Genomic DNA, 13,689 nt, shown 5'->3' with positions numbered 1-13,689 from the left:
GAGCCCAGTCATGGGGGGTGGAGGAAGGGGTAGGGGCAATAGTTTTGTGAGATTTACCTCTAGGAACTCAGCCAGGTTCTCCCAGGAAATATCAGACAAAAATCGCCTTGTGCTCCCGGCAGGAGGAGGTGAAAAGGAACTATTTTGAAATATGCCAGAGCACTCCTTTCTTTTTAACGAGGCCTGCCCTTAGGGAAAACTAGTTAACTACTCTCTAACTTGCCAGCATGTTATCTGAGCCTAACTGACTTGGGGGAAAGGAAAAACCAAAAGTCAACCCATTCATTCTAACCTTTCTGTCCCATCTAAAGTGGGAGAAAACAACTGAGAAACTCTTGTGAAGTTTGCAGTCCAGAGGCACAGGCTCATGGAAAGACTGTGACTTAATTATAGGACTATAGAATGTCCCCCTCCCCCACCGCCTCACCATCACATTACTAAAGGCCTATTTCCAGCAGTTCCTTTAACTCAGTACATCATGTCTGGTTAGCGAGGAAAAATTACAAGGCGTACCAATGGACCCTGGAGCACTGATGAGGGGCTAATGCCTGGTCCAGGAGAAAGACAGAGAAGATCTGAACTAGAGCTGAAGCTGTGGAAATGGACAGATGAGACAGCTGCCAGCAGCATACCATGTATTTTGGTCTGTATAATGAATGCATTTTTTTACTGAGTTAGCTCAAAAAAAGAGGCTTAAAATCATCATAGATGGAGCATTGTGTTTTCAGTATGGAAAGCCATCATTTGTCATTACTTTTATTTTCACGATGAAGGGGAGAATCAGAACACAGCTCTTTTACAGGAAGAACATAATTTTAAATAGTTGATATATATAATCTCAAACCAGACATTTAAAGTGTTCCTGTTTCCCTCAATAATCTTATATTATTTAAGTTGGGCACCTCTCTTTACATAAAGGCTGTAAGCTTCTAAAATTTTTTGTTTGAAATTTGGTGAATGAGCAAGAACGGCTGTAGCTCATTGATCTCCGTGCCCACAATCTCAGTAGCTCTGCCCTCAGAATGTGCTGAAAACATGCGCTTTCTGTTCAGCTTGATGGAGCCCACAGCTGGGCCCAGGGTAATGGCGGACTGCTGAATTGGTTGGATTCTGTGGAAGGCAGAATTCTAAGATGATCTCCAAGCCATGAGTGTGGGAGAGGCCTGTAAATGTGGTGGGTTATCACTTTCTTCATCAGGTTATGTGCTACAGTTGGCTTTTTAAAAAGATTATTCTAGGTAACCTGAATATTCAAATGAGCCCTGAAAAGGAATGGAGCTCTTTCTGAAGACAGGGATTCAAAATCTGGGAAATTTGAAGCATGAGAAGAATTGAACCTGAGAAAGATTCTCCATCTCTGGTTCTGAACATGAGGGGACCACATGACAAGGAGTGTGGGCAGCCTCTACGAGCTGAGAACATCTCTTGGCTTATAATCAGCAAAGAAATGGCAACTTCGGTGTTACAATCTCAAGGAATTGAATTCTGCCACAACCACAAGAATTTGGAAGAGACCCTGAGCTGCAGATGAGAGTGCAGCTGGCTGAGACCTTAATTTCAGCCTCGTGAGAAACTGAGCTGAGCTCCCCTCCATGCTGTGCCTGGACTTCTGACCCGCAGAGCTCTGAGCTGATAAATGGGGGTTGTTTTAAGCCACTCAGTTTGTGGTTGTTTGTTATGGAGTGTGAAAAATAATATAAATGGAGCCACTTTAAAAGGGAATTGGAGCTGCCGTCCCAGAGGAGCTGCCTTGCACATCTTACTCCTCAAACCTTTGGAATGTCAAAACTGGACAAAATGACATGTGGACTGGGCCTAAAGCAGCATTGTATCCCACACAACTGTTTGCAGAGATAACAAGAAAGCAAGACATTATGACTACTGGACTGAGAATTAAAGACATTCTCTAGAATTAGCCTCACTGTGTGAGTTTATCTGCATCTACAGAAATTTCTTTCTTTTACTCATGTATTGTTCCTCTTCTTTTTCTCATAAATACATTTGCCTTTGTCTCCAAATCAGATCACTACTTGGGTTTCTGCCTGAATCAGTGCTTCCCGAATAGCTATTCTTTTGGCTGTCAAGTAAATACTTGTTACCTCTCACTTTGTCCTTTTATTTTTAGGTTAACAATAGCAATAGAAACTGAAGAAGATTCTAAACTTGAAATTTGCTTGGGTTTAAAAAAAGCCAATCTATCATAGTTTCACAGCTACAACCAAATAATTATCTTAGAAACTAAGAGGAAGAGGGTCCCCTCCTGACTTCCTCTTTGTCACTGAGGAGCAGCATGTCTTCCCTGGATGTCATTTTCCTTAGTCACAGACGAAACAGTTAGGTAAGATCCTACCTGGTTTCTTTAGCTTGAACATTCTGTAATTCTCTTCTGTCTACTTCAACCTATAATTGACAAAGCGAAAGTTATTGCTTAAAGAGTAATTCCATTCTCTGTTTGCAGTATTGTGGGGAGAGGAGGCCGTGCAATGACTGGAAATCTTGCTGTAGTGCTTGCTGAAGAGATGGTTTTATCTTTCTATTCTTACTTCAGGCTTACTCACCTGTGCTACACTCCTGAGACGAACACAGAAAGCTATAGGTTTGGCATTCTGGACAAACATTTAAAAAAATCTTTACAGATGGCTTGGCTCTTGTTGAGAGATTTATTAATATATGCCTTTTAAAAGTTAAATGTGGCATGTTTCAGGTCTATCAGCTCAGGCAGAATCCTCCTTACATTATGTTATTGAAAACAAAACAAACAAGGCCAAATTGTACAAAACAAGGAAACAAAAACAGTCAATCATTCAGGGTATATTGCCTCTGCTTCATGGCAGACTAAATATACAATTTGTTTTCATGGTTAAGACTTTACCACTACAATGGGCATAAACACGTGAAACACCCCTCACACAAACTCATTGCCAAGAAAGAATAACGATGCCATAATTATTGTATTGCTTTGAAAGCCAGGCTTCCCGACTGTCAAAAAACTGATTTTGTATTGCAACTTAATGGGTATTAATGACTCATTGTACTCAATGATTCCAGTTTCCCTATAAATGAATGAAATTCTAAATTGTAATATCTCTATACCTACCTCACTGTGATGTGGGCTCCTAGTAACAACAATCTTGAGGAGGGTCTTAGTATTTGTGTTATTTCTCTTATATTTGAAGTCTAAGAGGAAAATTTTTCTTTTTTAAATTATAGAATTCAGGTTCATTGTAGAGATGTTAATAATGCAGACATGCAAAAATATATATATTCCTTAGTCCTAATTGTGTATCATTGGTGTGTGCTGGCGCAGCCCCAAGAGTGAGCGCCTCGTACATTGTGCACCCTGGAGACCTCACTTATCTCACCCCGTCCTGACTCTTCTGCAACGTATGTGCACTGCACCACAAAGAAAAACTCCTGTGCATCAAAAAAGTTTGTAAGACATTACTGTAGACCAGTGGTTCTCAAACCTTAATGTGTACAAGTCATCTGTGTGTCTCGTTAAACTGCAGATTCCGATTCCTTCGGACCAGGCTCAGGCCCGGGGCTCTGTATTTCTGACCATCCCGCTGATTCCCAGAAAACTCACTGAGGAAATGAACAAGCCCTGGAGTATTCCGATATATGCGACAATTTCAGATTCTCTGTAGTTCTGTCAAAACAACAGTTTCTGGGCTCAGCTCCCAGAATTACTGATTTAGTGGACTTAGGGAGGGGCTTAGGAATTTGCATTTCTGACACATTTCTAATTGATGATGATGCTGGTCCAGGGACCACACTTTGAGAACCACCACAGCGCTCTGGCCTTCGGGCTCCAAACTTGCTTTCCAGGCTGGAATTCTCACTTTGTTACCAGCCTCACATGATTTATCTTAATTTTTCACAGCATCTTTTATTAATTTAAAAGCATATTTAAAAAAATTTTTTTTTCTCAAAAATATTTTCAGATGGTTTGAGGCTAGATGGTTTGGGCTCTCTGGTATTCTATAATGCTAGACATTGAAAAAAAACTCATTTCTTTTGTCTGATGGCTCAGTGCAGGGTTCATTTTTATTTTTTCTTGGTTAGGAAGCTAAGTTGGGATGTTTTAATTTATACATAGACTGTCCTCTCTTTCCTTAATATCAATAGGTTTTAGGGAGGGAGAAACATATCATACATGCAAACTACCATTTTTATCAAAAGTTTATGTCTTAATTTCTGATTGGTCTTCTTAAAACCTAAAATTTTCTGTTTGGTCTTTCTGTGAAATATATAATGATCAGTAAATGTGTATTAAATAAAATAGGTAAGATGTTCAGTAATTTTTAAAATTGCAGTGAATTGAGTTAAGATATAGAACATTTTATAATTTGTCAATTATAGAGGTCTAACATAAAACAGCAATTTGACATTCACAGGCATCAGTATATTGATCAATAAGAGACAAAACCAAGTTTAAGAGTTCCTCATTTTTTTCTTAAATGCTGCTTTCCATCACAGAACTTGAAGCCTAGCAGACATTCAATAAATATGTGACAGAAGCATGGTGTAGGAACGAATGAACTAGTGAATGACAGAGAGCAGTGTTGGTAGCTATGATAAAATATTGGTATTTCTATATCAGACATGAGGTGGAAATTTGATATTCATAATAGTTAAAATTTTAAAGTTTTAAAATTTAAAGGGAGAAAAGTTAAGGTAAAAATAGCATCACTTTTATTCAGTTGCATTTCCTTATGTTTTCTTGAGCATGCATCTTTTGAGGATAGCATTATTGGGGATTATTCCTTCTCTTCTTCCTGTTTTGCAGCTTTCCATCTAGGATTGTGTCATACAGGTTTTATGAATATCATGCATCATGGTCCCACCATTGGGGTGACACTGATCAACAAAATCCAATGTTTCGAGTGTACAATTCAACAGTATGTTGTATATATATATTGCATTGTATGTTCACCACCCATAGTTAGATTTCTTTCTGTCACCACATATTTGACCCCTTTAATCCCTATCTGCATCTCACCTCTCCCGCTCCCCTCTGGTAACCTCTAGTCTACTGTCCATGTCCATGAGTCTCTGTTTGTTGCTTTTAGATTTATATCCCACATACAAGTGATACCATATGATTTTCAGCTTTTTCTGTCTGACTTATTTTGCTTAGCATGATTATCTGAAGATCCATCCATGTTGTTGCAAATGGCAGTATTTCATCTCTTCTTCCATTGTATATATGTCGCACATCTTCTTTATCCAGTCACCTATTTCAGGACACTTTAGTTGCTTCCATGTCCTGGCCACCGAGAATAATGCTGCTTTGTACATCGATGTGCATGTATCTTTTCAGATAAATCTTTTCAGATAAATGTTTTCAGATTTTTTTGGATAAATACCCAGTAGAGGGATTGCTGAATCATATGGTAGATCAGTTCTTAGTTAGTGTTTTGTTTTTTTTGTTTTTTTTTTTGAGGAAACTCCATACTGTTTTCCATAGTGGCTGTACCAGTTTGCAGTCCCATCAGCAATGTATGAGGGTTCCTTCCCCCTCATATCCTCTCCAACATTTGTTACTACTTGTCCTGTTGAGAACAGCTATTCTAACAGGTGTGAGATGGTATCTCAGTGTGGTTTTGATTTGCATTTCCCTAATAAATAGATTGAGCATCTTTTCATATGTCTGTTGGCCATTTGTATGTCTTCTTGGGAGAAGTGTCTATTCAGGTCCTCTGCCCATTTTTAATTGGATTGTTTTTTTTGTTGCTGTCGTTGTTGTTATTGAGTTGTAAGAGTTCTTTGTATATTTTGGATATTAGGCCCTTATCGGAGATGCTGTTTGCAAATATATTCTTCCATTCGCATGGTTGCCTCTTTGCCTTGTTGACGGTTTCTTTTGCTGTGCAGAAGCTTTTTAGTTTGATATATTTGTCTTTGCTTTTACTTCCCTTGCCTTTGAGTTCAAATTCATAAAATCCTTTCGAAATCCAAAGTCCATGAGTTTACTACCTATGTTTTCTTCTATGCAATTTATTGTTTCGGGTCTTATTTTCAGGTCTTTAATCCATTTCGAGTTAATTTTGTGTGTGGTGATAGACAACAGTCTATTTTTTTTCTTTTGCACATGGCTTTCAGGTTTCCCAGCACCATTTATTGAAGAGGCTTTCCTTTCCCCATTGTATGTTTCTGGTTCCTTTGTGGAAAATTATTTGCCCATATACATTATTTGTCCAGGGTTACTTATGGACTCTCAATTCTCTTTCACTGCTCTGTGTGTCTGTTTTTCTGCCAATACCATGTCGTTTTGATTATTGTTACGTTGTAATATAATTTGAAGTCAGGAAGAGTGATACCTCCAGACTTGTTCTTTTTTCTCAAGATGGCTTTGGCTATTCAGGGTCTTTGTGCTTCCATACAAATTTGATGATTTTTTGTTCTATTTCTTTAAAAAATGCTGATGGAATTTTGATAGAGATTTCGTTACAACTCTATAATGCTTTAGGTAGTAGGGTCATTTTAACTATGTTCATTCTTCCAATCCAAGAACATGGAATATCTTTCCATTTCTTTGTGTCGTCTTCAGTTTCTTTTAAAAGAGTTTTATAGTTTTCATTGTATAAGTCCTTCACATGTTTCATTAGGTTTATTCCTAGGTATTTCATTCTTTTTGTTGAAATTGCTAAAGGGATTTTTGTTTTCATTTCTTTTTCTGACAATTCATTATTAGAACATAGGAATACTATGGATTTTTGAACATTGATTTTGTATCCTGAAACTTTACTCGATTTGTTTATTATTTTTAGTAGCGTTTTAATGGAGTCTTTAGGGTTCTCTATATGGAGAATAATGCCATCCGCAAATAGTGACAGTTTGACTTCTCCTATTTGGATGCCTTTTATTTCTGTCTCTTGCCTGATTGCTCTGGCTAGGACCTCCACTATTATATTGAATAATAGTAGTGATAGCAGACAGCCTTGTCTTGTTCCTGATCTTAAAGGATAGGTTTTTAGTTTTTCACCATTAAATATAATGTTAGCCGAGGGTTTGTCATATATGGCCTTTATTATGTTGAAGTACCTTCCTTTTATACCTATTTTGCTGTATCTTGTCAAAGGCTTTTTCTGCATCTATTGATATGATCATATGATTCTTACTCTTTAATGTGTTTATGTGGTGTATCACATTAACTGATTTGGGTCTCTGAGATGAAGCCCACTTGATCATGATGTATAATCTTTTTAATATATTGTTGAATTCAGTTCACTCGTTCCTTATTTAGGATTTTTGCATCTGTGTTCATCAGAGATATTGGTCTGTAGTTTTCTTTTGTGTGTGTTATCTTTACCAGGTTTTGGTATCAGGGTAATGTTGGCCTCATAAAATGAGAAACTATTGCTTCCTGTCTTCAATTTTTTGGAAGAGTTTGAGAAGAGGAAGTATTATATCTTTAAATATTTGGTGGAATTCACTGGTGAAGCCTTCTGGTTCTGGACTTTCACTTTATGGGAGGTTTTTGATGATCATTTCAATTTCCATACTACTGATCAGTCTATTTAGATTTTCCCATCCTTTGTGATTCAGTCTGGGAATATTATATATTTCCAAGAACTTGTCCATTTCTTCTAGGTTATTAAATTTGGTGTTATATAATTTTTCATAGTATTCTTGCATAATCCTTTGCATTTTTGTCATAATTTCTCTTTCATTCCTAATTTTGTTTATTCGTGTCCTTTCTCTTTTTTCTTTAGTGAGTCTAGCCAGGGGTTTGTCAATTTTATTAACTTTTTCATTGTCTTGTTGTTCTCAATTTTATTTAATTCTGCTCTAATTTGGATCATTTCCTTCTTTCTGCTAATTTTGGGCTTCATTTGTTCTTCTTTTTTTCAGTGTTTAAAGACATGGTGTCAGGTTCCTTATTCGGGCTCATTCTTGTTTTTTGAGATTGGCCCATAATGATACGAACTTTCCACTTAATACAGCTTTTGCCAGGTCCGAAAAGTTTTATTGTGTTGTACTTTCATTCTCATTCATTTCTATGTATCTCTTGATCTCTGTTTTTATTTCTTCTATGACCCAGTCATTCTCCAATAGCATGTTGTTTAGTCTTCATGTATTTGTAGTTCTTCCCGCTTTCTTTTTACAGTTGATCTCCAGCTTCAAAGCATTATGATCAGAGAATATGGTTGGTATGATTTAAATTCTCTTATATTTGTTGAGGCTAGTTTTGTGTCCCAGCATGTGGTCAGTCCTTGAGAATATTCCATGTGCGCTAGAGAAGAACGTATAAGCTGCTGTTTGGGGATGAAAGGTTCTGTAAATGTCAATTATGCCCAGTCGGTCTAATGTGTCATTTAAAGATGTTATTTTTTTATTGATTTTCTGTATGGATGATCTATCCATATCTGACAGTGGGATAGTTAGATTCCCTACTGTGATAGTATTTTGGTTTTTCCCTTTAGTTCTGGTAGTAATTGCTTTGTATATTTCAAGACTCCATGATTGGGAGCATAGATGTTAATAAGTGTTATGTCTTCTTGATGTATGGTTCCCTTTATCATTATGAAGTGTCCCTCAGTATCTCTCTACCTTTTTTTTTTTATCCTGAAGCCTATTTCATTTAATATAAATACAGCTACACCCATTTTTGTCTGAATGCCATTTCCAAATAATACAAATTCTTAGATTATCATTTTTCACCCTTTCACTTTGAGTCTATATTTGTCTTTGGAACTGAGATGTGTCTCTTGAAGGCAGCATATGGTTGGGTTTGGTTTTCGATCCAGTCTGCAACTCTGTGCTTTTTTATCGGTGAATTCAGTCTGTTTACATTTAGGGTGATTATTAAAATGTGAGGTTTTCCTATAGCCATTTTATCTCTCATTATCTGGTAGCTCTGTGTTTCCATTGTTTCCTTGTCCTTGCATTTCTGCTGTTATTTTAATTTGGTGGGATTTTGTGGATTTTCCCTCTGGTCCTTCTTGTTCTATGTTATGTATATAATTTCCGGATCTTTGGTGTGTGGTTACCATTAAGATTATGTAAAGGATAGTTAACTATACACAGTAGTCCATTTTCTTCTGTGCGTGCCTCATCTCCATTCCCCTTTGTGAATTTGGATCTTTGCTTCTTCCTCTCTTCTGTTATTGTTGTCTCAAATTATGAAATTAATGTGTATGCTAAACATTAATTTCCAACTTGCAATAGCAATTATCTTCTTAATGTTTAAGCTTATAATACCCTGTTCTTAATAAGAATTGCACTATCCTGCTTCTGTTTGCCTGCTAGTCATTTTACTCATAGTTATATATTTTTTTGTTATTTTATTTCAGGTGGGCTGACTCCTTTCAGTATTTCCTGTAATGCAGGCCTTGTAATGGAGAATTTCTTAAACTTTTGTATGTCTGTAAAGGCCTTTGTATTTCCTTCATATCTAAAGGAGAGCTTTGCTGGATATATTATTCTTGGCTGGTAATTCCTTTCACTTAATAGTTTGAATATTTGGTTCTATTCCTTTCTTGCTTGTAAGGTTTGTGCTGAGAAGTCTGAAGGTAGTCTAATGGGTTTTCCTTTATAGGTTACTGTCTTCTTTTCCCTGGCTGCCTTGCGAATTCTTTCTTTGTCATTAATTTTTGACAATTTTTATATAATGTATCTTGGAGAAGGCCTTTTTGGGTTGAGATAATTGGGTGTTCTGTTAGCTTCTTGGCTTCAAAGATCCAGCTTATTCCTTAGATTTGGGATATTCTCTTTAAGTATTTGTTTGAATATGCTCTCTGTTCCCATCTCCTTCTGTTCTCTTTCTATACCCATTATTGTTATGTTGCTTTTCTTGATGGTGTCAGTTCTTGTATAGCTCTTTCATTTTTTTTATTCTCATGTCTCTCTCTTCTTCCTTTTGAGTCTTTTCCAGATTTCTGTCTTCAATATCACTGATTCTTTCCTCCATCTGGTCAGCTCTATTTCCTACCCTTGCTATTTCATTCTTCATCTCTTTTAATGTGTTCTTCATCTCCAGAAGTTCTCTTTGGTTCTTTTTCAGGGCTTCAGTCTCCTTGCTAAAAAACTCATTTTGTTGGTCTATTTTGATTCTAAGTTCTTGAAATTGTCAATCAGCTTTATCTTGCATCTCACTGAGTTTTTTTTCAGGAGTGCAATCTTGAATTCTCTGTCATTTAAATCGTTTATTTCTATGTCTTTAAGTTTATTTTCTGGAGATTTTTCTCTTTCTTTCTGAGCTGCCTTGTCATCTTGGTTATCCATGGTGTCTGATGGACTATTTCTCTGCCTAGGTCTTAATGGGAGGATACTCCGCTTTTTTTTTTCAGAAAGATTTATTATGTAGCGGTCTTTCTTTAGCCTATTGATAAGAAGGTGTTTTTCTTTTTTGATTTCCAGTACATGGCATCCAAGTCTCTTTTCTTTCTCTGCTTTGCAGGTAATGCTTTCCTCTATCTCTTTCTGACCTACTGAGTATTTAAACCATGATCAGTTACCCTCGGTTCCTGCCCCTGTCTGTGGTCTTTGTTCTGGTACTGTTTGCGAAAATTCTTCTGGGGCTCCATGGTGCTTGATCTGGGAGGATGTGGGGTGGAGGGAGGACTTGCTCTCCGTTAGTAGGTCGAGGTTGCTGCTGGGCTCCATGTCTCTACCCTCCACTTTGTAACAGCAGCTGCTAAGACACAGCTATTGCTCCTCAGCACTTAGTTCCCACTCCACTTTCTGCTCTGATTCCTGAACTCTACTGCATGGAACTCACTGATCCCTCAGGCAGGGCTGTTTGGGCAACAGGCCACAAATTCTTCCCTCCCCCTCCTACAGGGAGCTCCAGCTGCATGTGGCAGCTACTTCATTCCTCGCAATCTATCCCCCAGACTCACACGATTTCGACCTTTGGAAGCTCTTATGCTCAAATCACTCACTCAGATATACTTGTGTGCAGGTTGGATGTTATTTGTTGGATTTTAGATGCTCAGCTTATTATTATTTCAAGGGTTGAGATCTGGGGAGATCCCTCACTCCACCATGCTTCTGATGTTACTCCTTTGTCCCAGTCCTCTTGGAAAACCAATAAATGAGTTGCTATTTTTAAAAAAATTATTATTATTTATGCCTACAGCACCTGGACTTCCTATGTGGTCTTCCATCCAAGTACTAACCAGGCCCGACCCTGCTTAGCTTCTGAGATCAGACATCGGGCTTGTTCAGGGTGGCGTGGCCATAGACCATGGACCGTGGCTCCACTGGGGTGTGAACCCAGGACATTCTGCATGTAAAGCAGATGTGCTAACTGCTACACTATGGAACCACGTCCTGAGTTGCTATTTGTAAGAGCATTTTTCTTAAGTTTTGCTAGTTCCTGAAATATATGTACAGATATTTATCTGAAAGTTTTTCTTTCTCAGTTTCTTCTATTAAAATCAAGAAAATAACATCTACAAGCTCATAAGAAATTTTTATAAAGTTTTAGAAGTATAAGGGAAAATGACATTATCTCATACATTATTACTGTAAACCTTGACAATCTAAGATGAAAAGTGAAAAGAAAAATGAGGTAGACACATTTAAAATAGACAACAGGAAAAAATAAAATAAATAAACAACAGGACTTTTAAATATTTTTATACTATTGTTAGAAGAAGTTTCTGGAAGTATTTTAAAAAACGATCAAAATTCGAGAGATCTGCACGGTGATTCATTCTCTGGGTCAACCGTAAAGAGGACACAGTATCTCTGACTATTACTGAATGGAAGAAGTCTAAAGTTAACATAAAAACATATAAAATATAGTGTGTCCTGGACATTAAGGGAAAGACACTGTATATCTTCTCTAATGTATGACATTGAAGACATGGCGTTAGTAATACGTCATGATAGTCATACAAAGAAAAGTATACTAACCATCTAGAATAAGATCCTTTTCTGAGAAATCCTACAGTTTTTAAAATAGGATATTCCTTTGTTCTATGGTGTCTGTTACTGCTGGGTATTATGTCAGAGATGTTCATCTTCTCTTTGAAGTTTTTGCAAGGCTATATCTGTAGTTCAGAAGCACTGGATGTTTTTCACTAATAAAAAAATTCTAATCCTCTTGATAGACTTGTTTGCTATGAAAGAATTATTTAGAATGATAATTAAGACTTTCAAGTTCTTAATCTGATCTTACTTCAAGCACTTATTGAATTGTTGGCAACTCAGATGTTTCAATATATGCTTACTTTGTACTTGAATTCCACTGAACTTTCAAAAAGTATGCCAGTACAAATCCTTGCACACCATTGGTAGGAATGCAAAATGGTGCAGCCACTATAGAAAAAAAGTATAGAGATTCCTATAAATAAATAAATAAATAGATAAATAAATAAATAAATAAATAGTAGAGCTATCGTATTATTCAGCAATCTCACCTCTGGGAACTTATCCAAAATAATTGAAATCAGGTTACCAAAGAGCTATTAGCACCGCTATGATCACTGCAGAATTATTTACAGTAGCTAAGATGTGGAAAATGAATGGATAAAGAAAATGTGGTGTGTATACACAATGGAATACTATTAAGCCTTACAAAAGAAGGAAATTCTACATGTGACAACGTGGATGAACCTTGAGGACAAGTAAAATAAATGAAGTAAGCCAGTCACCGAAAGATAAATACTGCATAATCTCACTAATATGAGGTATCCAAAATAGTCAAATTCATAGAATCAAAGAGTGGAACGGTGGTTGCCAGGGGCTGGAGGAAGGGAGAAACGGGCATAAAGTTTCAATTAAATGAGCCCTAGAGATCTGCTGTACTACATCATACCTGGAATCAACAGTGATGTATTATACACTTAAAAATTTGTTAACAGGGTAGATCTCTTGTTAAGTGTTCTTATGATAAAATACATTAAAAAATCAAATTATTAAAGTAAAATTTAATATTCTGTTGCCGAAAAAGATATGCCATTACATTATAGTGGGTAGTTGAGGATTTATTTAAATAAAATGGTAATGTAACCATCTAAACCAGTCTCTTTTTCACTTTTCATCCTTTGTCATCGCATAGAGCAAATATCCTGGGGATGTAATTGTGGTACCTCTTTAAGACATTCAATAATAACATTGCTAAATTGATCTATTTTCACATTTAAATGGAGGAAATATTGGGATTCCCAAATACAGAAGCTGTTCTCAAAGGGCAAAAGGGTAACCATTGTGGATGTTTAAAAAGAATTGATGCAGATTCTGGAGGCAATTTCCAAAATTATAAGCATATACTGAATAATGTCAGCATCATGGAGCTAAATGAATAAACCTTAAGGTGACTCCTTTGGAGAGGACAGCACTCATTTGATGGATGCACCACAGTTCAACAAAATTTCCCAACTTTCTTGGGACTACATTTGCCTTTATACTCACGCACGATTTCTTAAGTGGCTGTGACAAGATAGTGAGGAAAGGAAGGGTTGGGACCATGCTGAGGCATCAGTTGCCCAGGTGGAAAAAAACTGAATTAGAGTGATCAGTATAAGACTCAGAAGTATGACCTTGGTTCTTAAAACCTTCTTTATCTTTCCATACCAGATCCTTCTATCATCTAAGCCTAGATTATCTCTCACCTCTTTTATTTATTTACTCATTCATTCATCTCCCCTCCCCTGCCTTCAGCAAGTATGAGCATCTGCTATGAGTCAGCGCTATTCCAGGTGCAAAGAATTACCAGAGAGCCAGAGGAAATGG

The 13,689-nt window shown here is 36.9% G+C and overlaps 1 pseudogene; it reads right to left on the bottom strand.

Annotated features, from left to right (window-relative positions):
• Positions 1 to 11,077: 11,077 nt before the first annotated feature.
• On the bottom strand, positions 11,078 to 11,193 carry LOC112479903 (annotated as a pseudogene).
• Between the last annotated feature and the right edge of the window lie 2,496 nt (positions 11,194 to 13,689).

This window comes from Pteropus alecto, unplaced genomic scaffold (genome assembly GCF_000325575.1).
Source record: "Pteropus alecto unplaced genomic scaffold, ASM32557v1 scaffold21, whole genome shotgun sequence".
Lineage (NCBI taxonomy): Eukaryota > Metazoa > Chordata > Mammalia > Chiroptera > Pteropodidae > Pteropus > Pteropus alecto.
The sequence above is the reverse complement of the archived record's forward strand: the minus strand, read 5'-3'. Positions and strand labels throughout refer to the sequence as shown.